The sequence below is a fragment of the Convolutriloba macropyga genome, chromosome 1, assembly GCF_964194025.1.
Source record: "Convolutriloba macropyga chromosome 1, txConMacr16.3, whole genome shotgun sequence".
Taxonomy (NCBI): domain Eukaryota; kingdom Metazoa; phylum Xenacoelomorpha; order Acoela; family Convolutidae; genus Convolutriloba; species Convolutriloba macropyga.
This window is the reverse complement of record NC_134468.1, coordinates 57,362,695-57,372,357: the sequence shown is the minus strand read 5'-3', so window position 1 is coordinate 57,372,357 and position 9,663 is coordinate 57,362,695. Positions and strand designations below refer to the sequence as shown.

Genomic DNA, 9,663 nt, shown 5'->3' with positions numbered 1-9,663 from the left:
TTATGAAAACACATAAGCTTAATTTAAAAGTAAACTTTTTGAATACATGCTTTTAAGTCTTGAAGCACTTCTTTTCACGAAAGAAGCAATTTGGAAGCTTGTAGCCAAATATTTGTAAATTAAAAATTTATCTGATAAAAAAGCTATTTCACCAACTAGAATAAGAACAAATGAACTTGTCTGATCAAGTCAAGCTTTTATGAGCTCTATAGTGAAACCACTTTTGCCACCAAAAAATCACCAAAAAATAGGCTTGTTAATTTGCATTCGCCATAATGCTCCCATCCCGCTGGTTCTTGGTTTAAATATCAACCAATCGAGAACAGATAAGAAAAAGTCAATATGAATAAGCGTAGATCATGCGTTGTAATAAAAACTTGATGTAATCTGAATTAAGGTCAGATACAATTACCAGTGAGGTTAATAACAACAAAAAACTTAACTTCGTACCTTATTTAATATTTCATTGGTAAAAAAATCAATTATAATAAATTTTTCCTGAAAAAAAAACAATGATTTGACAACGTATACAGCTGATCATCTTGACCAACAAAAAACAATTCTGATCTCAGATTCTACCCAAAATTAAAACAAAGCTCCAAACACCAAGATCCTTCAACAAACGAAGCTTTATGATTATGCAGCTTAGGGGGCCCGCATTTAATCTAGGTTTTGAAATCTTAGACGAATGTTTTTATGTATACTCAAAACTTAGCAATATCAAATCACTATGACGTCAAGAAAACCATTTCAGCAGCAGATTTTTAGAAATCAGATAAAAGGTTTCTCTTTGACCTCTTAACGAGTGGATCTATTGTTCTAACTAAAATCAAGGAAGAATTGATTAGTATCATTTAAGAGAACCGGTTGCAAAATAAAATTAAGACTGATTTGAACTTTCTTTTTGTAACGTCACATTTTGATAATGAAACATAAAATCTTAACAAAGAGCAATTCCTTTTTATTTAAAAGTAAAATGAATTTAGGTTGAACCAAACAAATCATGCTATGTTGAAAAATCTTACAAATTTCATCACCGAAGACAAAGAATTCGCAAAAAACAATCGAGAAGAAAAAGGAGATAAGAAACGACTTCTCGCGAAAGACATTTTTTTTTATAGAAGTAGCCTATATAAAGATGTACCTATATATAGCTTCATATTCAAACACGTAGCTTCAACTTAAAATTATTAAAATTGCCCTAAACGCTAATTAAAAACTGCAAACAATGTTTCTGATCTTCAGTTATCGAAATGAGTGACAAAATCAACAACACGGTAAAAACTATTGTAACTGCAAAATATTGGATCCATTATTGAAGAAAAATAATTTGTTTTCAATACTTTATAGCGTCTTGATGAGCAATTTCATTATACAACATGAAAGGGGTAAACTACCGTTACATTAAATGAGTAAACTACCGTTACATCATCGGAAATCTGATGAGACCTGTTAATGTAGAATATAAAAGACGAAAAATACAGGTGTTAGAATCGAACTTAAACACCATGTACCTTGATACCACCAAAAAATATTCACCTAGTTGTACTAGTTAACAGCTGGGAACTGTCATTAATGAGGCCAAATTTACAGTTGTAAAAAATGCCAAGGAAACAAAACTAAAAAGTTATATATGAATCTAGAAGTTAAAGGATTTCAAGTATAGAACGCATAAGCTAATGACCTCAAGTAATAGAAAAAATCATTGATGGCTCCTCGGTAAACCCAACGATACTTTTAATATTGAGAAAAAGACAGCAAAAATAAAAAGAGGCAAACACCAATATGCATGATGTCGAACCAGCAAAAACTCATGCCAGTTAGATTGTCCACGAGACCTTTTAAACTAATCTGAAACATCAGAAGCCCTTTCCTCTTTAATCACTTTTATATTATTCTTTTAACGTTAGATCAGTTTGATTGCTCTTCAAATTGATTTCTCCTGAACGATGATAAGTCGAAAGAAAAGTGACCATCTTAAAAAATTGGGCTCTTATTTAATCCAAATACTTTTAATTGAAATTAACAAAATGAGACTAATAGATGCTTAGCTATTCGGTCACGTTGTTTTTTTTAAAAAATGAAATTATCACTAGTATTAAATTAATTTTTTTTTTAAAATATTTAAAAGTAATCGAAGTTTACGCCAAAAGTTGACAAAGATACGGTAAAATGCAAAAAGTTGTCCTAGAATCTGAACCAGCATAACTCCTCGAAAGCAAGGAAAATTTTTGAAAAATTTTGAAAATTTTTTTTATATTTTACAAATTTGCCACACCGCCCATTTCCTTCGCTGTCCACTATATCGATCAGCCAAAATTGATTGAATAAAAAAAACCATTTGATCATATTGTTCCTCCATCACGTACTAGGGTCAGAACAAATAGATCCAAAGGAATTTAGTGAAAAAGTAGAGACCGTCTAGCATATGTCTCTATCGCCAAAATAGATCCAGTGGAAATTGAGTGAATAGGATGGATCCTCCTTCCCGTCTAATTCGTCGAGATACAAGTGTTTTTTCGATAACTACGATTATATTCAATACACCCTGCCACAAACCGAATTCTATTCAATCAATAGATAGCTGTTTTTGTGAAGGCTACCAATGGTTCATACACATTTTTTCTTCAACGTAAAAAATCAAAAAATGTTTTTAAATCAAAGCAGCAGCGATAGATAATAGACTCCATTTTTTTATTTCAGACAAGAAGAGGCGCAACTATGTGGAGAGCAGTGATTGCAGCAACAAAATTATAACCCGCTGTTGACAAGTTCAAAGAGCACAATATAATAGGAAAACAAAAGCCTCCGAAGGAGGCTGTTTTTTGTTGATAAATTTTTCACAACTATTGGTTCCCAAGTGGAGGCCCAGACCAAAATTATCTCTGATCAGAGCCTCCCAGACAAAAGTGATTTCTGATCAGACCCACACAGATTGGATTGACCTCTAATCAGACTACCAATAGCTAGAATCTCCGCGTGAAGTCCAAATGTGCTCGAAAACGTCCTCTGGTAAGACTATCCGGCCAGCGAAAGTCACTTCTGGTCAGATTAATGTGCACTCGAATCCTCCTCTTAGCGGACTAGTGGGAGATTGATTCCACGTCTGATAAGACTCAAGTGCGCACAAAATTGACTCTGATCAAAATCGTGTGAGCTCGATTTCACATCAGACTCAAGTGCTCTCGAAGTAGTCTGATCTGAGAAAAGTTACAAACATGAACATATCTCTTTGTATAACAATAAATTTTTGATTACATAATAAATACTGTTTTCAAAAACCTATTTAGCTAAAGAAAACCCAATCCTACGAGTTTTGCTAATAAAAATTGTGGTACGGTTGTACCTTATATACTTCAAATTGTCGCACTTATGTACTCGATCTGTTTTAGTTTGCCCTTTCTCAATTCGAAGTCAATGTTCACATATTCTAAGTTTGCCTCCGACTAATAAGTCAAGTTTTCATTTGTTCACACAACCAATTTTCATCATCCTGTCATTCCATTAACTTTCACTACTAAATTCAGTTGCTTTATTCTACTCTGTTTTCCAATAAGCAGAATCCGAGTGGATTCAAGAAGGATATCCATAGCGGATAAAACGCGGCTACATTCGTAGCTCTTTTGTCAGAATAATGTAAAAGTGGTAATCCCACTCAATAGTAAAAATGTGGATTCGCATCACGAATCCCTAACTACAATTTCTATCGTTTTGTGGCTCAAATACGTATCCCCACAAACGAGGATATCACATGGCGCAGTCAGCAACCAAAAAACGAGCTCTTCTGGTAATTGAACCCTTTTGGGACAAGTCGACACTGGAACCACCCTTGCAATGGGACCGCTGGCAGATCATGCTGAAGTTGGCTGCCATGGCCAAAGAAGGTATCTCGATTGACACCCTACTCGAAGACCCCCAGAAAAAGTTACACTCCCTCCTGAACCCATATACGAGGATGACGTTGAAAACAGCACTTCTCAGAGCGAAAGAGACCGAAGGATCCGAAATGAACAACTGAAGAACTCCTGGTTGAATCGTTGTCAAAAAAACGAACTTGTGGGCATATTGTGTGGTGAGAAACCTTGGAAATACTGCGATACCAAAGTGGTATCTTTGACATACCTTAGTCTGGGAATGGAAGGCAGACGAATATTCGGTTCTCAATAACCCATCATCCAAATAGATCAATTAACAACAAAAGATGTCTGGGAATGTCTCGATAGAGTGTTTACGAAACAACGTAACATCACTTTTGACCCGTATACATTTCTTACGAGGAAGCAGTTGAAGGGCGAAGCGGTGGAGAAGTTCTACGGTTGCCTTCGAGAATTGTCAATCAACTGTGACCTAGGAAGCCACGATGAGTCAATCATTCGCGATGTCTTCATCGCAAACATGCAAGATGGCGAAATTCAAAGGGAATTGTTAAAGGAGACCAGAACGGCGAAGAAAGCGCTTGAAATTGCCATGAACATTGAGATGGGAATAAAAAATCAACTGAAAATATCTGGAATCTCAGCTCAATTGACAACAAACAAAATTACAAGCGCGACAGTGAATAATGTGCAAGGATCGTGGAATAGAACGCGTTCATCGACTAATCATTTAGTCAAGCCAACAATCTGTCCAAATTGTGGCTGTGGATGGTCACAATCACATAGACAAAACTGCCCCGCCCCGGGAAAGAACTGTAAAAACTGCGCTATTGCTAACCATTTTGCAAAGGTCTGTCGAAAATCAAAAACTCAATATAAACGTCGACGATTCCGTTTCTGAATTGGCCACAGTGAGTACGTCTGCAATCGTGTTGGAACAAATCAATAACATAGATAGGCTACTCCAATACCACAGCATCTATGCTGCCAATTATGACTCTGATTATGATGACTACAATGATAATTGTGTGGCGACGATTGCATACAAAATCGAAACACGAGAACTAGAACCGGTGAATTTGGACATTGGTGTTGGAAATACAGGGACTAAATTATTTGTGGATTCGGGGAGTGTGTGTACGATCATCAAAAAGAGTCTTGCAAACACGGTGGTATCTGAGTGTGATAGGAGCTATTAGGTACTGTCGCCGGAGATACATGACTTGAAAACTTTCTCAAATGATATAATCAAGTTCATTGGAGTAATTAATACGTCAATCAAATGCAATGATTGGACTGCCACAAACGTCGATGTAACAGTTTTTGAAGATGGCAGTCAACCAATTATTGGACGAGAAGTCTTCTCAAAACTAGGCTTCTCTCTCACACTGCTAAAACAAGTAACAAATATTGATCGAAATCAATGTTTAAGCAAGAAACAAATTGCATTTGATTTTCCGGGTCTCATCACAAGAATCGATGCCGATACCGTTCCAGTTGAAGACTACCTCGATGATATTGGTTGGGTGAGCAGTGATCGAACTGATTTGCTCATCGAAGAGGCCATGCAAAAGGCGCAGGTACAACGGGGAACACAACAAGTTAGTCTCCAGATTCATCATGCACCCGAAGCTAAACAACCCCATACCACGATTCGAGAAGTCACTCGATTTGAAGTTGGCACGGAAGGTGACGAAACGCTCAAAAAGAGATCTTTGTGGTTTATGGGAAGCTTTGGCTCCTGGCAGCACCGTAGTCCGCACATCCGACACAACCGTCAGTGATCAAAGAGCCTGGAGTTCCAGAGGTACGAGTTCACAATAGCGATATTGCGAAATTTGGCACTCGAGCTGAACGGAATACAGATCTGTGGCAATATGCCCAAAGACGACCGTTACCCTACGAAAAACCACGGAGGAAAAGATTTCCCAACACGTCAAGGATTTAAAGAAGAAATACAGGGGAGAAATTAAAATTCGCCATAGACCCACGCAGTCCGATGCAGCCTCGGGCGTCTCCTTGGCGAACAGTAATAGATCAAAAGCAATGACATCACGGAAACTGCAAAAGCCCCAAGCAGGAGGAAAACGCTGGCGACAATCATCGACAACTCTGAATGCTTCGAACGCCTCCTCGGTTGCTGCGTTATCGGCCGCATCGTCTACTACTTCAACCCCCGCGTCCAAAGCTAAAAGAAATCGTCGAACCCCAGACTATTTCGGTTTTGAAAGCTCTGTGTGCTCAGTCAGCGATGACGCTGCTGTCCCTGCACCTAAACGTCCTCGAACAACCAACCCGGTAATCGAGACCATCATTCAAGAAGAGGCATCACAGCCTCCAGTAGTGGAGACATCTTTCGATTTACCAATTGTTAGTCCGCCTGCTCCACCTCCAGTTGGGACATGGTCTCCCGAAACTATGAGTACGAGGACTATGCTCGTGAAATAAGCATGAGCGTATTTGACGCGGAGAACCAAATTTAAACTTACTCTTAAAACTTACATTTGTTGCTTTTAGTTATTTCAATTGATAATTATGATTTGGATTCGTGCTAGAGTTGTGGCATAAAATTATTTTAATTTTTGAGTATGTTAATTTCATCTGGATTTGCGATGCAATTGCGAAGTTTTTTAGTTGTTATTGTTCAATTATTCGCGAAAGTCTCTCAAGTAATGCCCTTTCATTATATAATTGCTAACATAGCAGTTCATTGAATATATTTAATTTATTGCATTTGTGTCTCAATTGTGAGTTAATTCATGTTGTCTGTTTTGAATTCAGTGTAAAGATGACTGAATTGTGTTCATTCTAATTTATGTGGATATGCTTTTCAAGTACACTGCACTTATCTGTTCACTCAATATTGTTTGTATATTCTACTATTTATAATAACCAGTACATATGTTATTAATCTTTTAAGTTTTATGTTGTTGCAGTCTAAAATTTATTTGAAGCGGAGGATATGTGGTACGGTTGTACCTTATTTAGTTCAAATTGTCCCACTTATATACTAGATCTGTTTTAGTTTGCACTTTCTCAATTGGAAGTCAATGTTCACATATTCTAAGTTTGCCTCCGACTAATAAGTCAAGTTTTCATTTGTTCACACAACCCATTTTCACCATCCTGTCATTCCGTTAACTTTCACTACTAAATTCAGTTGCTTCATTCTACTCTGTTTTCCAATAAGCAGAATCCGATTGGATTCGAGAAGGATATCCATAGCGGATGAAACGCGGCTACATTCGTAGCTCATTTGTCAGAATAATCTAAAAGTGGTAATCCCACTCATTAGTAAAAGTGTGGATTCGCACCACGAATCCCTAACTACAGTTTCTATCGAATTTGTGGCTCAAATATGTATCCTTACAAACGAGGATATCACAAAAATAAAAATAAAGTGTCAAGAGCAGAATTTTTACAAAATGCCATTGGTGCGTGTTTATGACTCGTTAGGTGAACGTAGACGTTTAGACAGAAAAATACGTCTTGATCTACAGTAAAAAATTCTTCTAAAGAGGACCGGCCTTTGTTGTCAGCTGGCGCTTTGACTATTAACAGCGCTAACTCCAGATCATTATCTGATCAAAATGCTGCTGTATTAATGCCTCATGGCTCAAAAACCACCCCACAGTAAAAAAAAAACAAAAAAATCAAAAGAAAAAAGAAGTTTCTGCTCAGACAATGTAGCGCTCGAAATCATTTCTCTATCATACTAGAGTGGACTCTGATCAGAAAAGTTTCAGACCACTACACAGAATAAAATGCGATCGAAGAGTTCCTCAAACCATGTAATTCGAGCGCACCATGCGCAGCAGTGCACTCGAAAATGGTCTGATCAGAGGTCACTCTTCACACCTCAACCTGGGCTCCAAAATCACAAAGAAGCCCCAATATGTTTACGCATGCTTGGCCATTCATTACCCACAAACTTCAAACAAAAAGAAAAATAAAGCAGATTTTCATCGTTAAAAACTCAAAACAATATTTTGATTTGACAATTTAATGGTCTTGAGGCCTTCCAAGCAAACTTCGAGATATCAGTCGCTGAGTAGACAACACAACAAAAAACAATGATTATAAACACTTACTGAAAATACCTACAGTCAGTATAAAATGTAATTAAAAATGCAATTGAAAGGATACTAGTGATATTATCTATGCGATGTAAATTGCATGGCTCAGTAGGTATTCTTTCTATGTGCTTCTTTATTGAAAAAATGCTACGTTGTTCCGCCCTTGAAATACAGATCACTGAAGCAATTCATACTATTAAAATAGTAGAACAATGAAACGACAAAATTTTATCAGTGGCAACCAGAAACTAGTAATTATTTATACTTCAAAACAATTTGCCATTTTGGATTGTTTTCAGAAAACTGATTGATTGAAATTCTCCTAAATTTATGCATTCTTTCAGCTTCCAACGTCCCGTGACGCATACATAGATCAGTTGATGACAGTTGATTTGTGCTCAGTTGATGACTCTAGCTGTTCGAAAAAAGTCTCGAACTCTTGGCATATTAGGAGTTGCCCTAGTCCAGGCCTAGACTTATGAAAAGACCCAAATAATCTAGTGGGGGGAAGGGGTCACTATTGACCAAAATTACACAGTCAAAGTTTATAGTTACAGTCCAACCAAATTCTTTTCATAGGTCGAGCAACAATCTTTCCATAGGGCTTTCGAGTAAAGCATGTTGTTTCAATAGGTTTTCCGGGAAGTGCTTAACTAAACTGTAATTCTTAAGATGATGTGGTCATCGCAGCTGGTCTATACTGCCACATTACTTGATCGAATGAAATTAGGTAATTTTATTCTAATAACCTGCTTCCAATTAGCCATGATGTGCTGTTACTCTGTTATTTACCTTTCCGAAGTTATGAACTACCATTTTTTAAAATACATATTTTTTAACATGTTGACTATATTATGATTTTATGAGCAATTGTGAGCAAAAAACGTGCACGTAAATGCAGACTCATGAAAAGACTTTCGCTCGACCCATGATTTGACAATAAGTTTGAAATGATCAAAAAACTCCCACAAAAAGACTTTTTCTTGACTTATTATTTAAATCTTGCTCGACGGAATTTTTACTCATGAAAAACTTTGGTCGAAGAAATGTCCAGAGCCCATGTTTGTTCCAAAAAAACTCCAGTTTAACTATTTGGGTCGAGAAAATGTTCTGGGTGACAAAATTTTGGTCGAGCAAAAGTCCAGGTGATTAATAAAGTCTAGCAATATTCTTTTCATGTTTATTTTGGGTCCAGCAAGGTCTTTTCATACCTATCTTTGGTCGAGCTTGGTCTTTTCATAAGTCGAGGTCCAGGATAAAACGGAAAAACTTCATAAACGATATCAGGACAAAAGGTCTGGAGAGCAGTTTATTCAGAGAACACGAATTGAATTATATTCCGAAAATATTTTATTCAAACATAAATGAAAACTGTTGCTTTATGTGGAAAAATCCGTAACATGGAGGCCTAAGCAGTCAGAATCTTTTTGAATCAAAAATGATCTGTCTTCAAAACTGAGGATATACTTTTTTTCGCGCGATACCAAACATGAAAAAGAAATTCATTCCGAAACACTTCGCTATATAGTGTCTAAAATTTGAGTGATGTAACTTTAGAAGATGTATAAAATATTTATAACAACAATCAATTTTTTTTTGCGATATCGTAAAATTTTCCAAGGACACCAAAGCTCAGAGTGATCTAAAACGATCAAATAATCAATGACTCAACTTCTACAGCAATTACAAATCAATCCAATCCTAATTTACAG

The 9,663-nt window shown here is 36.6% G+C and overlaps 1 protein-coding gene across 1 annotated transcript in view; it reads right to left on the bottom strand.

Moving 5' to 3' along the window:
* Positions 1-9,663, bottom strand: part of LOC142340744 (small COPII coat GTPase SAR1-like) — a 356,486-nt gene that overhangs the window by 175,787 nt on the left and 171,036 nt on the right. The window lies entirely within an intron of this gene.